General features: G+C 54.3%; 1 long non-coding RNA gene across 1 annotated transcript in view; it reads right to left on the bottom strand.

Moving 5' to 3' along the window:
- Window positions 1–18,993, bottom strand: part of LOC145530002 (uncharacterized) — a 1,493,464-nt gene that overhangs the window by 246,956 nt on the left and 1,227,515 nt on the right. The window contains exons 149-151 of the long non-coding RNA XR_014071397.1: window positions 15,308–15,419; window positions 7,666–7,777; window positions 31–142 (exon numbers count right to left, since the gene is read on the bottom strand). This is a non-coding gene — a long non-coding RNA (uncharacterized LOC145530002). The remainder of the gene's footprint in view (window positions 1–30; window positions 143–7,665; window positions 7,778–15,307; window positions 15,420–18,993) is intronic.

The following is an 18,993-nucleotide window of genomic DNA, read 5'->3' as shown; positions in this document are numbered from 1 at the left end:
AAGCTGACAGACAAGCGGGAGAGGACTCACGGGCAGACGGCCTCCCTCAGGTCTCGGGTGGAGCTCTGGGACCACAGCAGCAGCGGGCCATCCCAGCCCCTGGGCTCAGCAGCGCCCTCATTCTCAGGCCGGCGGCTCTGCCCTGAGGGGAGCAGGAAGGTCACCAACTGCCGCAGGCGGACCTCAAGCCCCTCCCACTGCTGGAGCCTGACCTCCCCCGGCCCCACCCCTTCCCCTACCCCAGCAGGACGAGAGCTCGTCTTCCCCTGGCTTCCAACGTGAGGCCCGGCCCCGGGCCCCGATTGGGCACTGCCCCAGTCCGGAGCCAATCACAGTGGCCAGGGAGGTGGAACGCACCGATTGGCCAGGGCCAGGTCATGTGACCATACTCCCCAGGAAACTCAAATATTACCAAGATTCCCTAACAAACCAATGAACAAAATTATCCAGTAAAGGCAAACCGTACTTTTTAATGAGGCCAATGTCACAGAAAAAAAAAAAATCCTTCACAATGAACTGCTCAAGGAAGCTACTAAATAAGCTTTCAGAAAAGTTAAGACTTTTTTTTTTTTTTTAATAGGGTGACGGAGAGCTATACCTTTCCCATCTATGTGAATTTAGGTTTAAACTAGATTTCCCTCGGCTATTATATAAGACAAAAAACCCCACATCACCCCCTTTCACTCCCCCCACCCCCAAAAAGTGTTTTAGTCTATTGAATTTTTGTGTCCTCAGTTGTGTCTGATTCACGGCAACTCACGAACTCTACACAGCCAGGCTCTTCCGTCCATGGAATTCAGGGCAATTTTTTTCTGTCACAGCAAATGCCCACCCTGGGTGATCCAAAGGCAAGGGCTCAGAGGCTCCTGAGAGACTAACTCCTTTCAGCTGAGCACAGAGCTGGCTCCTCACTGGGATGCCTGTGGCCTGGGGCTCCCAGAGGGGAGAGCAGCACTCGCCCCACCGTGTGGTCACTGCTGGAAGTGCAGGCTGCTCCTCACTCCCCCTTGACAGTGTCCCTGAGGGCAGAACAGTGTGAATCTACTCAAGGTGGAAACGCAAACTCCGATGCAACCAAACTTCCCACAAGGTCTCCAAAACCACTCAGGAACAGGGAATTGGAAACTGCAGGGCATGACATGAATGGAGATGGAGACTTGACACCTTACACCGAGTTCACTTCCAGTTATCCCTAGACAAAGTTTCCATGAAAACTTGTCACAAATCTAGAAGAACAATGAGCAGAAACTGGACACGTGCTTTGAGTCTTCACACACAAAACAAAAAGGCAGCCCACAAAACAACCCAGAGAATACAGTGGACTTTGCAAAATCAAAGATATCTACTGTGGGAAAGACCTCATTACAAAAGCAAAAGACAGGTCATACATCGCAAGACGAATGAGTGGAAACACAAAGCTTCTCAAGGATGTGTCTCCAAACAGACAAAGAACACCAACACGACAAGCCTGTGAAAACTAGGGAAAGGTCTGAAGGGACAGCAGACTGAGGAAGACACACACAGAGTATCCCGGATGATGTCCAGCACTGAGGGCCTGAAGAAACAACAGTCTAGTTGCACTCCCTCAGGCCTGTGTGACCCTGGATGAGGCCTCTGTTTCCCGGTGGCTCTGAGAGATGGACAGGGAGGAAGGGGAAGAGAAATCACTTGCATTTCTAATACTCACAGCAAAGTCTTCCAATGAGAAGGGAATTATCACCCCCACTGACAATGCCATTCACTGAAGTGATACCCACGAGTCCATCTAACCCAGAAGGGAAGGAAGGACCTGTTCTCACAAAACGGCGAGAGATGGAAGAAGGAAGATCAAGCCCACACCAACCACTGGAAAGAGAAGCTGTGCTCAGGGCTTGAAAGAATTCCTATTGGGAAAATGATGTCACAGCCCCACAAGGCAATCCACAGCTTCGATGCTATTCCTCCCAAAATGCCAATGCATTTTCGCACCGAACAAAGAATTGCAAAAGGGGTACGGAAACAGAAAAGAGCCTAAATTGTCAATACAATCCGACGAAAAAGCCCCGATACGGACATCCAAGGTTGTGTGAAAGGAAATTAGACGACCAAACTAGGATCCTCAGGAGAGTATCGGAGAAGGCGATGGCGACCCACTCCAGTACTCTTGCCTGGAAAACGCCCTGGACGGAGGAGCCTGGTAGGCTGCAGGCCATGGGGTCGCGCAGAGTCAGACACGACTGAAGTGACTTAGGCGCAGCGGCAGCAGCAGGACAGTATGCTATTGGGAATACAACAACACACACAGATCCAGATCGATGGAATAAAGTTGAGGGTCCAGAAACAAACCCCGGCATCCATGGTCAACTCATCTCTGACACAAAAGGGGAGAATATCCAAATGGGAACAAGAAAGCCTCTTCAATAAATGTCCATGGGAAAACCAGACAGCTACATCTGAAGAACGCTATTGGTTTTGATCTCACACCACCTCAATATCGGGGGAAAACCTCACCCTAAAGACTGATGTCATGAGACAGCTAGAAAGAAGCGTAGGTCAAAGGCTCCTTAACATCAGAGTCTCCTTGCCATTTGCTGGGCGGAGGTAGAAATGGGTCTCTTCAAGTAAGGGAAAGAGGAAAACGAAGTACGCCAATGGGTTTCCATCCAATGGAACCTCTTCACAACAGAGAAGCTAAGCATTCAGAAATGCAAAAGATGGGAAACGGAACATGAGAGACTCCTTGCAAGTGGTGTATCTGAGAAGGGGTTCATATGGAAAGAGACGAAGAATGCACAGCACTCAGATTCCAAGAAACACCACCACCACCCTTGACCCTTCCCCCATGACCAACTCCGACCTAAAGCCTTTCTCTCCCTCTAACCTATCCCTAAAACATAACCCTCATCTAATCATATACATGTGCATTCCTAGCATCCATCCATCCACACACGAGAGAGAAAGAGGAAGACACAGACTGAATCGAGAAGGGAAAAGAGAGGGACACAGACAGAGAGAGACACGGAACCAAAGAGAGGAAAGGAGTCGACGGTCCAGACTTTTCATCGATCTGTCTCGAAGGTAGAAGCAATGACAGCGCCCATCCACCCCAGAAGGGGGAAAAGGACGGAAGGTTTGGAGAGGAAAAGACAAGAACGCAGGGAGCCATTAGAAGCTCAGCCACCCGCAGAAGCCGAGCTGGGACACTTGAACAGAATCTCAATGGAAACAGAGGACCAGAAAGTTGGCTACTCTTTTCTATAAGAGAGGGAGACCTTCGAGTCTTCCTTTCGGTCCTCCAACTTGGATGCGGGGTCTCAAAACACTCAGGAGGGGGAGTGCCTTTTCCTGGGTACCACGGCGCATCCAGGCCTCGTTCTGCCCCATTCTGTGCTGTGTCAGCCCTGGATGGAGTCTTTCTTTCTGAAGTCTCAGCGCACAAGCTCCACGTGATATCGGCCCCAGGTGGAAAGGCATGGAGCTGCTCGTAGGCCGACAGACCTAGGAAGCAGATGGGAGAATGACCCCCACTCTGCAGATGGAGAGACTGGGGAAACCCTGAGGGGCATACGCTTGTCCAGGGCCACACCACTTATGAGAAGAAGGAGCCTGGTCTGAGAGCAGCGGGGTCCTCGGAGCTCAGGCCCTGGCTGCACCCAGGCCTCCCCAGGGCTGTGGGCTGGGCTGTGTGGCTGTCACTGTGCCTGCACATGGCCTAAGGGGGGTGGTCGAGCAGTCAGAAACCCAGAGATTCCCTTGGGAAGTTTTGGGGAAGGGACCTCAGCACGAACCCCAGGAAATGATGTCACCTGCCGGCAACAGAACCCAACAGAACCCGCAACCCGTGTATCCAGGCCTCCAGAGCGGAGAGGAGCCCCCAGCCAGATCACTTGCTGCCAGGATGTTCTGCTGTTTGCCCCTGCCCAGAGGCCGGGGCCTGAGGAGAGCTCACAGGCAGTGTGCGTGGGCACCCTGTCGACGTTGGCTCAGGGCACCCCCGAGAGGCCTCTGGCCCTTTGCCCGGAGAAACAGAAAGGTAACACGGGGAGCCCCAGGCCGGGCCAGCCCACCTCTCCCATGCCACCCGGAAACACCGGGTCCTTTGCCTGTGTGTGTGGATGCGGGTTTCTCGGGGTGTGTCTCCCTCAAGGAAGCCCAGGCGGATGTGGGGTCAGAAGCCTGCGGGCAAGTTGTGTCCACACCCCAGGGGAGAGCAGGCTGGCTGGGATGGGGAGAGTGCGGGCAGCGCCGGCCGCCCAGGCTGGCCTCACACCCTCAGGTGGGTCTCTTTCGTCCCGGGTGGGGATCTGAGCAGACACACGTCTCTGACCCTTCTGGGAAGAGAAGTTCGAGCAGGCAGAAGCAGCGGCTCCACTGGCCAGGCCCAGCTCGGAAAAGTCCCAGCATGGCTGGCTGACGGTCACTGTCGTTGCAGAGCTTCCCACGTGATGAGGCCGAGGACGGGGACACCCCGTCCACCTCCCGGAGGGAGGGGTCGGAGCACCACCCCCCCGCCCCTGAGGCCCAGTGCAGGCTCCAGGTGAGCGTGCCCACGGAGGCATCAGCCCCACCGGGGGCGAAGCGGAGGCGGGGAAGGCCTGCTGCCGAGACACCACACAGGATACACCCGGCGGCCCAGTCTGAGGCTGCCACGGAGCTCAGCACACCCGGCTCCGACCCAGAGTCCCGAGAACCCCAGCCTCTGAGGCAGCAGGAGGACCTGGAGCCCAGCACGCCAGAGCACAGAGGTGAGGACGCTGGGGCTGGTGCACGGGAGTGTGTGGGGAGGGGGTGCTGAGCTACACAGGGACGAGTCCCCGAAAGATGCTGCTGGGCCTGCAGCAAGCGCTGGCCTCACACCCCCACCCCCATCTTGCACACTTCAGTCCCAAAAGACATCCGACCCTGGGTATTCTTTGGGAATCTCTTGGAAGCTTTCTGTCCCGGGATACGCACATGCCAAGGCTGGCCTGTGGGCAAACTTTGCTTCTCCCCCAGCTCTAGCACTGGCCTCCAACTGGAACCAGGCTCCACTTCCCAGACCTGTCCCTACAGAGGTGGTGGCTCCAGGTGCAGGACCCAGGGATCCACCGAGGGCAGATGGAGAACCGAGACTTGCCCTCGCAGAGACACCAGGCCAGCTGGGTTCTGGCCAGCACACCGGGCAGATCGGATCTCCGTGCCTGCAGGACCCCCAGCCCCAGGCACTGATGTCCCACCCCCTCAGCCAGAACCTCCACCTCCACGTGCACCTGTACCTGCTCGGGCTTTGGCAGGAGAACCCGAGGCAGAGGAGGAGTCACCGCCTCGGCAGGGAGAGCCTGCCCTGGCTCCTGCGCAACACCCAGACGCCGACGATGACTCACCCAACCCTGCAGGAAGAACGAGCCCCCGCTCTGGACAGAGACCCAGAGCCCTTGCCGGAAACACCACATCCAGGGGAGCGGTCGGCTCTGCCGCCTCCATCCCTGTCGGCTCACCGTGGACGCTGTCAACTCGGTCTGCCCCCAGGGGACATGGAGTTCCTTTCCCCTGAACTGCTTTGCATTTGGTTTGTTTCCACCTTTCTGGTGATGTTTTATTTTTTGTATGGTTTCCTGTATTTTTGTTGGTTAAGTTGGGATGAGTAAACTTTTTCATCATTGTTGCAATTTGGGAACACTGTTGTGTAACTCTGGTGATACTGTGTTACCATCACCACTTTGTGGTTTCAGACCCGTTTGATCTTTATGCCCCACCCCCCAACAAAGCCTGGATTCAAGGCAAGCACGCCCTGTTCATCCCTCCCCCCGATCCTGAACACAATTTCATCTTTTCTTTCTGCATTCCTTCCTATATTCTTGGTGTCCCCAATCAATGACTCTCAGTGAAATGACTGAAGGAGTTTCTTTCGGACTCTCCACCTACTGTAAGACTCCATTGGAGAGTTCTCATTTTTATGTCATTTGAACTAGCCTTTGATAGCTGACAGGACGGTGTACGTCCTTTCAAGATATCATGTGCCAAACGAAGCCCTTTTGGCAAATGCCATCATTATCTCCAGGCAGGCATTGCTGTTTGAAGGGTGACATCTCAGCCAGAAGGCAGAGGCTGAGCTCCTCTTGTTGCACCAGCTCCCAAAAGAAGCCAAGAAAGGGAGCTGGAACAACAAACCACCCCAACGCCCAGGAAAGCGTTCTTCATGACAGAAGGCTAGAAAATGACCCAACAACCTTGTGGCCCAGAACCCCTCTAGAAAAATCACTGTTCCATAAAAAAGAGAAACACGTGGGAAGTTCCAAGGAGAGGCAATGCCCATGGCCAGTGTACTTTAGAGACGGCCTGACCGCTCCGGGGAAGACACGCACCGACGGAACCCCTTGGGAAACAGCAGTGAGAGTCCTCACCGTCGTAAGGGTTTCCTCTGGGGACAACCTGCCCTGGGCACCACATGAGGGAGCAGACCGGCTTCTCTTCCTCTGCCCCCACACCATTCACTCATGAAGGCAGCTCAGGTGTTCTCATGCCCTGCCTGCCTGCCTGCCTGCCTGGCTCATCCGTGAGCTGTGACCACCTCCAGGGCAGGACTCCACCTTCTCCTCTCTGTGTACCGTGAATCTGCACACAGTGGGCTTTCAGAACCTTAGGAGACTTGAGCCATTCCCACTCGAGCCAGAACCCTCCCCAGGAAGGAAAACGGCTGTGGCCTCATTTTGGCCCCAGCACTGGTTCCGAAAGCCTGGCGGCTCCTACAGCCTCTACGGTGTGAAGAGGGAGGTCCCTTTTGACAGAGCTTTCCGGCTGTCAGATCTAAGCTGTTGTTTCACTGTCAGCTGTGTCTCTTCCGTTGCAGCCAGGTGGGCCACGCTGCTCCAAAGGGGCTCACAAGCTGAGTGGCAAGGGAGGTATTGAGAGGACAGGGATGGCTACAACGTGCTGCAAACTGAGTGAGGGTCCCCACAATCCTCAGCAAAGGTCTGTGGTGTGCAAGTGGGGAGTAGAGGGCCCCCAAGTTCCAAAGGAAGGGAGGTACTCGGGAGCTGAAGCCCTTGGCTGCTGTGGTAGCAGCTGCAGATGGCAGCTCGTCCACAGTGCACTTCGAATGAGGTCATATGAGCGGGACTCTGGAAATGGCTCCGAAGTCAAGAGAAAGGGGTCAGGGTATGTGGGAATCCGGCGGGGGTGGGGGGTGGATGAAGGAAGGTGTCCTTCCTCTCTCCAGTGCAATTTGGTTTGGTGAGTCTCAAAGCTACCAGATGGCACTTCCCAAGTCAGGCCCCCGCAGGAATCAGGGTGGGCTGCGTGCCTCGGCGCCTGCTACAGGGACAAGCCACACCAGTGGCCACCCTGAGCTCAAATGGCCGGATCTGGGGGTTCTGTCTGGGTGCACACCTCCTTGCTCTGGCCAGGTTCCCCCCTTCTCTGAGCACCAGCTTCATCCTCTCGAATGAGGACATCGATTGCTACCTTGGCACGTTACTCTCTTCATCCTGTGAAGACTCATTAGGCTTATCCTACAATTACTAGCTGGCCCGAAGAGATATCTCCTGAATCCAGATTAAGCTGGAGTCTCCCAGGCTCATCTGGCATGTCTTCCCTGAAGTCTGCCAAAACCCACACCCTTGCATTTCCAGGGACTCCCCTTAGCCAGCTGGGCAGAAAACCCAGCATGGTTCAAACAAGCTGACAGACAAGCGGGAGAGGACTCACGGGCAGACGGCCTCCCTCAGGTCTCGGGTGGAGCTCTGGGACCACAGCAGCAGCGGGCCATCCCAGCCCCTGGGCTCAGCAGCGCCCTCATTCTCAGGCCGGCGGCTCTGCCCTGAGGGGAGCAGGAAGGTCACCAACTGCCGAAGGCGGACCTCAAGCCCCTCCCACTGCTGGAGCCTGACCTCCCCCGGCCCCACCCCTTCCCCTACCCCAGCAGAACGAGAGCTCGTCTTCCCCTGGCTTCCAACGTGAGGCCCGGCCCCGGGCCCCGATTGGGCACTGCCCCAGTCTGGAGCCAATCACAGTGGCCAGGGAGGTGGAACACACCGATTGGCCAGGGCCAGGTCATGTGACCATACTCCCCAGGAAACTCAAATATTACCAAGATTCCCTAACAAACCAAATGAACAAAATTATCCAGTAAAGGCAAACCGTACTTTTTAATGAGGCCAATGTCACAGAAAAAAAAAAAAATCCTTCACAATGAACTGCTCAAGGAAGCTACTAAATAAGCTTTCAGAAAAGTTAAGACGTTTTTTTTTTTTTTTAATAGGGTGACGGAGAGCTATACCTTTCCCATCTATGTGAATTTAGGTTTAAACTAGATTTCCCTCGGCTATTATATAAGACAAAAAACCCCACATCACCCCCTTTCACTCCCCCCACCCCCAAAAAGTGTTTTAGTCTATTGAATTTTTGTGTCCTCAGGTGTGTCTGATTCACGGCAACTCACGAACTCTACACAGCCAGGCTCTTCCGTCCATGGAATTCAGGGCAATTTTTTTCTGTCACAGCAAATGCCCACCCTGGGTGATCCAAAGGCAAGGGCTCAGAGGCTCCTGAGAGACTAACTCCTTTCAGCTGAGCACAGAGCTGGCTCCTCACTGGGATGCCTGTGGCCTGGGGCTCCCAGAGGGGAGAGCAGCACTCGCCCCACCGTGTGGTCACTGCTGGAAGTGCAGGCTGCTCCTCACTCCCCCTTGACAGTGTCCCTGAGGGCAGAACAGTGTGAATCTACTCAAGGTGGAAACGCAAACTCCGATGCAACCAAACTTCCCACAAGGTCTCCAAAACCACTCAGGAACAGGGAATTGGAAACTGCAGGGCATGACATGAATGGAGATGGAGACTTGACACCTTACACCGAGTTCACTTCCAGTTATCCCTAGACAAAGTTTCCATGAAAACTTGTCACAAATCTAGAAGAACAATGAGCAGAAACTGGACACGTGCTTTGAGTCTTCACACACAAAACAAAAAGGCAGCCCACAAAACAACCCAGAGAATACAGTGGACTTTGCAAAATCAAAGATATCTACTGTGGGAAAGACCTCATTACAAAAGCAAAAGACAGGTCATACATCGCAAGACGAATGAGTGGAAACACAAAGCTTCTCAAGGATGTGTCTCCAAACAGACAAAGAACACCAACACGACAAGCCTGTGAAAACTAGGGAAAGGTCTGAAGGGACAGCAGACTGAGGAAGACACACACAGAGTATCCCGGATGATGTCCAGCACTGAGGGCCTGAAGAAACAACAGTCTAGTTGCACTCCCTCAGGCCTGTGTGACCCTGGATGAGGCCTCTGTTTCCCGGTGGCTCTGAGAGATGGACAGGGAGGAAGGGGAAGAGAAATCACTTGCATTTCTAATACTCACAGCAAAGTCTTCCAATGAGAAGGGAATTATCACCCCCACTGACAATGCCATTCACTGAAGTGATACCCACGAGTCCATCTAACCCAGAAGGGAAGGAAGGACCTGTTCTCACAAAACGGCGAGAGATGGAAGAAGGAAGATCAAGCCCACACCAACCACTGGAAAGAGAAGCTGTGCTCAGGGCTTGAAAGAATTCCTATTGGGAAAATGATGTCACAGCCCCACAAGGCAATCCACAGCTTCGATGCTATTCCTCCCAAAATGCCAATGCATTTTCGCACCGAACAAAGAATTGCAAAAGGGGTACGGAAACAGAAAAGAGCCTAAATTGTCAATACAATCCGACGAAAAAGCCCCGATACGGACATCCAAGGTTGTGTGAAAGGAAATTAGACGACCAAACTAGGATCCTCAGGAGAGTATCGGAGAAGGCGATGGCGACCCACTCCAGTACTCTTGCCTGGAAAACGCCCTGGACGGAGGAGCCTGGTAGGCTGCAGGCCATGGGGTCGCGCAGAGTCAGACACGACTGAAGTGACTTAGGCGCAGCGGCAGCAGCAGGACAGTATGCTATTGGGAATACAACAACACACACAGATCCAGATCGATGGAATCAAGTTGAGGGTCCAGAAACAAACCCCGGAATCCATGGTCAACTCATCTCTGACACAAAAGGGGAGAATATCCAAATGGGAACAAGAAAGCCTCTTCAATAAATGTCCATGGGAAAACCAGACAGCTACATCTGAAGAACGCTATTGGTTTTGATCTCACACCACCTCAATATCGGGGGAAAACCTCACCCTAAAGACTGATGTCATGAGACAGCTAGAAAGAAGCGTAGGTCAAAGGCTCCTTAACATCAGAGTCTCCTTGCCATTTGCTGGGCGGAGGTAGAAATGGGTCTCTTCAAGTAAGGGAAAGAGGAAAACGAAGTACGCCAATGGGTTTCCATCCAATGGAACCTCTTCACAACAGAGAAGCTAAGCATTCAGAAATGCAAAAGATGGGAAACGGAACATGAGAGACTCCTTGCAAGTGGTGTATCTGAGAAGGGGTTCATATGGAAAGAGACGAAGAATGCACAGCACTCAGATTCCAAGAAACACCACCACCACCCTTGACCCTTCCCCCATGACCAACTCCGACCTAAAGCCTTTCTCTCCCTCTAACCTATCCCTAAAACATAACCCTCATCTAATCATATACATGTGCATTCCTAGCATCCATCCATCCACACACGAGAGAGAAAGAGGAAGACACAGACTGAATCGAGAAGGGAAAAGAGAGGGACACAGACAGAGAGAGACACGGAACCAAAGAGAGGAAAGGAGTCGACGGTCCAGACTTTTCATCGATCTGTCTCGAAGGTAGAAGCAATGACAGCGCCCATCCACCCCAGAAGGGGGAAAAGGACGGAAGGTTTGGAGAGGAAAAGACAAGAACGCAGGGAGCCATTAGAAGCTCAGCCACCCGCAGAAGCCGAGCTGGGACACTTGAACAGAATCTCAATGGAAACAGAGGACCAGAAAGTTGGCTACTCTTTTCTATAAGAGAGGGAGACCTTCGAGTCTTCCTTTCGGTCCTCCAACTTGGATGCGGGGTCTCAAAACACTCAGGAGGGGGAGTGCCTTTTCCTGGGTACCACGGCGCATCCAGGCCTCGTTCTGCCCCATTCTGTGCTGTGTCAGCCCTGGATGGAGTCTTTCTTTCTGAAGTCTCAGCGCACAAGCTCCACGTGATATCGGCCCCAGGTGGAAAGGCATGGAGCTGCTCGTAGGCCGACAGACCTAGGAAGCAGATGGGAGAATGACCCCCACTCTGCAGATGGAGAGACTGGGGAAACCCTGAGGGGCATACGCTTGTCCAGGGCCACACCACTTATGAGAAGAAGGAGCCTGGTCTGAGAGCAGCGGGGTCCTCGGAGCTCAGGCCCTGGCTGCACCCAGGCCTCCCCAGGGCTGTGGGCTGGGCTGTGTGGCTGTCACTGTGCCTGCACATGGCCTAAGGGGGGTGGTCGAGCAGTCAGAAACCCAGAGATTCCCTTGGGAAGTTTTGGGGAAGGGACCTCAGCACGAACCCCAGGAAATGATGTCACCTGCCGGCAACAGAACCCAACAGAACCCGCAACCCGTGTATCCAGGCCTCCAGAGCGGAGAGGAGCCCCCAGCCAGATCACTTGCTGCCAGGATGTTCTGCTGTTTGCCCCTGCCCAGAGGCCGGGGCCTGAGGAGAGCTCACAGGCAGTGTGCGTGGGCACCCTGTCGACGTTGGCTCAGGGCACCCCCGAGAGGCCTCTGGCCCTTTGCCCGGAGAAACAGAAAGGTAACACGGGGAGCCCCAGGCCGGGCCAGCCCACCTCTCCCATGCCACCCGGAAACACCGGGTCCTTTGCCTGTGTGTGTGGATGCGGGTTTCTCGGGGTGTGTCTCCCTCAAGGAAGCCCAGGCGGATGTGGGGTCAGAAGCCTGCGGGCAAGTTGTGTCCACACCCCAGGGGAGAGCAGGCTGGCTGGGATGGGGAGAGTGCGGGCAGCGCCGGCCGCCCAGGCTGGCCTCACACCCTCAGGTGGGTCTCTTTCGTCCCGGGTGGGGATCTGAGCAGACACACGTCTCTGACCCTTCTGGGAAGAGAAGTTCGAGCAGGCAGAAGCAGCGGCTCCACTGGCCAGGCCCAGCTCGGAAAAGTCCCAGCATGGCTGGCTGACGGTCACTGTCGTTGCAGAGCTTCCCACGTGATGAGGCCGAGGACGGGGACACCCCGTCCACCTCCCGGAGGGAGGGGTCGGAGCACCACCCCCCCGCCCCTGAGGCCCAGTGCAGGCTCCAGGTGAGCGTGCCCACGGAGGCATCAGCCCCACCGGGGGCGAAGCGGAGGCGGGGAAGGCCTGCTGCCGAGACACCACACAGGATACACCCGGCGGCCCAGTCTGAGGCTGCCACGGAGCTCAGCACACCCGGCTCCGACCCAGAGTCCCGAGAACCCCAGCCTCTGAGGCAGCAGGAGGACCTGGAGCCCAGCACGCCAGAGCACAGAGGTGAGGACGCTGGGGCTGGTGCACGGGAGTGTGTGGGGAGGGGGTGCTGAGCTACACAGGGACGAGTCCCCGAAAGATGCTGCTGGGCCTGCAGCAAGCGCTGGCCTCACACCCCCACCCCCATCTTGCACACTTCAGTCCCAAAAGACATCCGACCCTGGGTATTCTTTGGGAATCTCTTGGAAGCTTTCTGTCCCGGGATACGCACATGCCAAGGCTGGCCTGTGGGCAAACTTTGCTTCTCCCCCAGCTCTAGCACTGGCCTCCAACTGGAACCAGGCTCCACTTCCCAGACCTGTCCCTACAGAGGTGGTGGCTCCAGGTGCAGGACCCAGGGATCCACCGAGGGCAGATGGAGAACCGAGACTTGCCCTCGCAGAGACACCAGGCCAGCTGGGTTCTGGCCAGCACACCGGGCAGATCGGATCTCCGTGCCTGCAGGACCCCCAGCCCCAGGCACTGATGTCCCACCCCCTCAGCCAGAACCTCCACCTCCACGTGCACCTGTACCTGCTCGGGCTTTGGCAGGAGAACCCGAGGCAGAGGAGGAGTCACCGCCTCGGCAGGGAGAGCCTGCCCTGGCTCCCGCGCAACACCCAGACGCCGACGATGACTCACCCACCCCTGCAGGAAGAACGAGCCCCCGCTCTGGACAGAGACCCAGAGCCCTTGCCGGAAACACCACATCCAGGGGAGCGGTCGGCTCTGCCGCCTCCATCCCTGTCGGCTCACCGTGGACGCTGTCAACTCGGTCTGCCCCCAGGGGACATGGAGTTCCTTTCCCCTGAACTGCTTTGCATTTGGTTTGTTTCCACCTTTCTGGTGATGTTTTATTTTTTGTATGGTTTCCTGTATTTTTGTTGGTTAAGTTGGGATGAGTAAACTTTTTCATCATTGTTGCAATTTGGGAACACTGTTGTGTAACTCTGGTGATACTGTGTTACCATCACCACTTTGTGGTTTCAGACCCGTTTGATCTTTATGCCCCACCCCCCAACAAAGCCTGGATTCAAGGCAAGCACGCCCTGTTCATCCCTCCCCCCGATCCTGAACACAATTTCATCTTTTCTTTCTGCATTCCTTCCTATATTCTTGGTGTCCCCAATCAATGACTCTCAGTGAAATGACTGAAGGAGTTTCTTTCGGACTCTCCACCTACTGTAAGACTCCATTGGAGAGTTCTCATTTTTATGTCATTTGAACTAGCCTTTGATAGCTGACAGGACGGTGTACGTCCTTTCAAGATATCATGTGCCAAACGAAGCCCTTTGGGCACATGCCATCATTATCTCCAGGCAGGCATTGCTGTTTGAAGGGTGACATCTCAGCCAGAAGGCAGAGGCTGAGCTCCTCTTGTTGCACCAGCTCCCAAAAGAAGCCAAGAAAGGGAGCTGGAACAACAAACCACCCCAACGCCCAGGAAAGCGTTCTTCACGACAGAAGGCTAGAAAATGACCCAACAACCTTGTGGCCCAGAACCCCTCTAGAAAAATCACTGTTCCATAAAAAAGAGAAACACGTGGGAAGTTCCAAGGAGAGGCAATGCCCATGGCCAGGGTACTTTAGAGACGGCCTGACCGCTCCGGGGAAGACACGCACCGACGGAACCCCTTGGGAAACAGCAGTGAGAGTCCTCACTGTCGTAAGGGTTTCCTCTGGGGACAACCTGCCCTGGGCACCACATGAGGGAGCAGACCGGCTTCTCTTCCTCTGCTCCCACACCATTCACTCATGAAGGCAGCTCAGGTGTTCTCATGCCCTGCCTGCCTGCCTGCCTGCCTGCCTGGCTCATCCGTGAGCTGTGACCACCTCCAGGGCAGGACTCCACCTTCTCCTCTCTGTGTACCGTGAATCTGCACACAGTGGGCTTTCAGAACCTTAGGAGACTTGAGCCATTCCCACTCGAGCCAGAACCCTCCCCAGGAAGGAAAACGGCTGTGGGGTCATTTTGGCCCCAGCACTGGTTCCGAAAGCCTGGCGGCTCCTACAGCCTCTACGGTGTGAAGAGGGAGGTCCCTTTTGACAGAGCTTTCCGGCTGTCAGATCTAAGCTGTTGTTTCACTGTCAGCTGTGTCTCTTCCGTTGCAGCCAGGTGGGCCACGCTGCTCCAAAGGGGCTCACAAGCTGAGTGGCAAGGGAGGTATTGAGAGGACAGGGATGGCTACAACGTGCTGCAAACTGAGTGAGGGTCCCCACAATCCTCAGCAAAGGTCTGTGGTGTGCAAGTGGGGAGTAGAGGGCCCCCAAGTTCCAAAGGAAGGGAGGTACTCGGGAGCTAAAGCCCTTAGCTGCTGTGGTAGCAGCTGCAGATGGCAGCTCGTCCACAGTGCACTTCGAATGAGGTCATATGAGCGGGACTCTGGAAATGGCTCCGAAATCAAGAGAAAGGGGTCAGGGTATGTGGGAATCCGGCGGGGGTGGGGGGTGGATGAAGGAAGGTGTCCTTCCTCTCTCCAGTGCAATTTGGTTTGGTGAGTCTCAAAGCTACCAGATGGCACTTCCCAAGTCAGGCCCCCGCAGGAATCAGGGTGGGCTGCGTCCCTCGGCGCCTGCTACAGGGACAAGCCACACCAGTGGCCTCCCTGAGCTCAAATGGCCGGATCTGGGGGTTCTGTCTGGGTGCACACCTCCTTGCTCTGGCCAAGTTCCCCCCTTCTCTGAGCACCAGCTTCATCCTCTCGAATGAGGACATCGATTGCTACCTTGGCACGTTACTCTCTTCATCCTGTGAAGACTCATTAGGCTTATCCTACAATTACTAGCTGGCCCGAAGAGATATCTCCTGAATCCAGATTAAGCTGGAGTCTCCCAGGCTCATCTGGCATGTCTTCCCTGAAGTCTGCCAAAACCCACACCCTTGCATTTCCAGGGACTCCCCTTAGCCAGCTGGGCAGAAAACCCAGCATGGTTCAAACAAGCTGACAGACAAGCGGGAGAGGACTCACGGGCAGACGGCCTCCCTCAGGTCTCGGGTGGAGCTCTGGGACCACAGCAGCAGCGGGCCATCCCAGCCCCTGGGCTCAGCAGCGCCCTCATTCTCAGGCCGGCGGCTCTGCCCTGAGGGGAGCAGGAAGGTCACCAACTGCCGCAGGCGGACCTCAAGCCCCTCCCACTGCTGGAGCCTGACCTCCCCCGGCCCCACCCCTTCCCCTACCCCAGCAGGACGAGAGCTCGTCTTCCCCTGGCTTCCAACGTGAGGCCCGGCCCCGGGCCCCGATTGGGCACTGCCCCAGTCCGGAGCCAATCACAGTGGCCAGGGAGGTGGAACGCACCGATTGGCCAGGGCCAGGTCATGTGACCATACTCCCCAGGAAACTCAAATATTACCAAGATTCCCTAACAAACCAATGAACAAAATTATCCAGTAAAGGCAAACCGTACTTTTTAATGAGGCCAATGTCACAGAAAAAAAAAAAATCCTTCACAATGAACTGCTCAAGGAAGCTACTAAATAAGCTTTCAGAAAAGTTAAGACGTTTTTTTTTTTTTTTAATAGGGTGACGGAGAGCTATACCTTTCCCATCTATGTGAATTTAGGTTTAAACTAGATTTCCCTCGGCTATTATATAAGATAAAAAACCCCACATCACCCCCTTTCACTCCCCCCACCCCCAAAAAGTGTTTTAGTCTATTGAATTTTTGTGTCCTCAGTTGTGTCTGATTCACGGCAACTCACGAACTCTACACAGCCAGGCTCTTCCGTCCATGGAATTCAGGGCAATTTTTTTCTGTCACAGCAAATGCCCACCCTGGGTGATCCAAAGGCAAGGGCTCAGAGGCTCCTGAGAGACTAACTCCTTTCAGCTGAGCACAGAGCTGGCTCCTCACTGGGATGCCTGTGGCCTGGGGCTCCCAGAGGGGAGAGCAGCACTCGCCCCACCGTGTGGTCACTGCTGGAAGTGCAGGCTGCTCCTCACTCCCCATTGACAGTGTCCCTGAGGGCAGAACAGTGTGAATCTACTCAAGGTGGAAACGCAAACTCCGATGCAACCAAACTTCCCACAAGGTCTCCAAAACCACTCAGGAACAGGGAATTGGAAACTGCAGGGCATGACATGAATGGAGATGGAGACTTGACACCTTACACCGAGTTCACTTCCAGTTATCCCTAGACAAAGTTTCCATGAAAACTTGTCACAAATCTAGAAGAACAATGAGCAGAAACTGGACACGTGCTTTGAGTCTTCACACACAGAACAAAAAGGCAGCCCACAAAACAACCCAGAGAATACAGTGGACTTTGCAAAATCAAAGATATCTACTGTGGGAAAGACCTCATTACAAAAGCAAAAGACAGGTCATACATCGCGAGACGAATGAGTGGAAACACAAAGCTTCTCAAGGATGTGTCTCCAAACAGACAAAGAACACCAACACGACAAGCCTGTGAAAACTAGGGAAAGGTCTGAAGGGACACCAGACTGAGGAAGACACACACAGAGTATCCCGGATGATGTCCAGCACTGAGGGCCTGAAGAAACAACAGTCTAGTTGCACTCCCTCAGGCCTGTGTGACCCTGGATGAGGCCTCTGTTTCCCGGTGGCTCTGAGAGATGGACAGGGAGGAAGGGGAAGAGAAATCACTTGCATTTCTAATACTCACAGCAAAGTCTTCCAATGAGAAGGGAATTATCACCCCCACTGACAATGCCATTCACTGAAGTGATACCCACGAGTCCATCTAACCCAGAAGGGAAGGAAGGACCTGTTCTCACAAAACGGCGAGAGATGGAAGAAGGAAGATCAAGCCCACACCAACCACTGGAAAGAGAAGCTGTGCTCAGGGCTTGAAAGAATTCCTATTGGGAAAATGATGTCACAGCCCCACAAGGCAATCCACAGCTTCGATGCTATTCCTCCCAAAATGCCAATGCATTTTCGCACCGAACAAAGAATTGCAACAGGGGTACGGAAACAGAAAAGAGCCTAAATTGTCAATACAATCCGACGAAAAAGCCCCGATACGGACATCCAAGGTTGTGTGAAAGGAAATTAGACGACCAAACTAGGATCCTCAGGAGAGTATCGGAGAAGGCGATGGCGACCCACTCCAGTACTCTTGCCTGGAAAACGCCCTGGACGGAGGAGCCTGGTAGGCTGCAGGCCATGGGGTCGCGCAGAGTCAGACACGACTGAAGTGACTTAGGCGCAGCGGCAGCAGCAGGACAGTATGCTATTGGGAATACAACAACACACACAGATCCAGATCGATGGAATCAAGTTGAGGGTCCAGAAACAAACCCCGGCATCCATGGTCAACTCATCTCTGACACAAAAGGGGAGAATATCCAAATGGGAACAAGAAAGCCTCTTCAATAAATGTCCATGGGAAAACCAGACAGCTACATCTGAAGAACGCTATTGGTTTTGATCTCACACCACCTCAATATCGGGGGAAAACCTCACCCTAAAGACTGATGTCATGAGACAGCTAGAAAAAAGCATAGGTCAAAGGCTCCTTAACATCAGAGTCTCCTTGCCATTTGCTGGGCGGAGGTAGAAATGGGTCTCTTCAAGTAAGGGAAAGAGGAAAACAAAGTACGCCAATGGGTTTCCATCCAATGGAACCTCTTCACAACAGAGAAGCTAAGCATTCAGAAATGCAAAAGATGGGAAACGGAACATGAGAGACTCCTTGCAAGTGGTGTATCTGAGAAGGGGTTCATATGGAAAGAGACGAAGAATGCACAGCACTCAGATTCCAAGAAACACCACCACCACCCTTGACCCTTCCCCCATGACCAACTCCGACCTAAAGCCTTTCTCTCCCTCTAACCTATCCCTAAAACATAACCCTCATCTAATCATATACATGTGCATTCCTAGCATCCATCCATCTACACACGAGAGAGAAAGAGGAAGACACAGACTGAATCGAGAAGGGAAAAGAGAGGGACACAGACAGAGAGAGACACGGAACCAAAGAGAGGAAAGGAGTCGACGGTCCAGACTTTTCATCAATCTGTCTCGAAGGTAGAAGCAATGACAGCGCCCATCCACCCCAGAAGGGGGAAAAGGACGGAAGGTTTGGAGAGGAAAAGACAAGAACGCAGGGAGCCATTAGAAGCTCAGCCACCCGCAGAAGCCGAGCTGGGACACTTGAACAGAATCTCAATGGAAACAGAGGACCAGAAAGTTGGCTACTCTTTTCTATAAGAGAGGGAGACCTTCGAGTCTTCCTTTCGGTCCTCCAACTTGGATGCGGGGTCTCAAAACACTCAGGAGGGGGAGTGCCTTTTCCTGGGTACCACGGCGCATCCAGGCCTCGTTCTGCCCCATTCTGTGCTGTGTCAGCCCTGGATGGAGTCTTTCTTTCTGAAGTCTCAGCGCACAAGCTCCACGTGATATCGGCCCCAGGTGGAAAGGCATGGAGCTGCTCGTAGGCCGACAGACCTAGGAAGCAGATGGGAGAATGACCCCCACTCTGCAGATGGAGAGACTGGGGAAACCCTGAGGGGCATACGCTTGTCCAGGGCCACACCACTTATGAGAAGAAGGAGCCTGGTCTGAGAGCAGCGGGGTCCTCGGAGCTCAGGCCCTGGCTGCACCCAGGCCTCCCCAGGGCTGTGGGCTGGGCTGTGTGGCTGTCACTGTGCCTGCACATGGCCTAAGGGGGGTGGTCGAGCAGTCA

Source organism: Giraffa tippelskirchi, chromosome 12 (assembly GCF_054371585.1).
Source record: "Giraffa tippelskirchi isolate mGirTip1 chromosome 12, T2T-mGirTip1v1.2.pri, whole genome shotgun sequence".
Lineage (NCBI taxonomy): Eukaryota > Metazoa > Chordata > Mammalia > Artiodactyla > Giraffidae > Giraffa > Giraffa tippelskirchi.
Note: the sequence above shows the minus strand (reverse complement) of the source record. Positions and strands in the feature narration are given on the sequence as shown.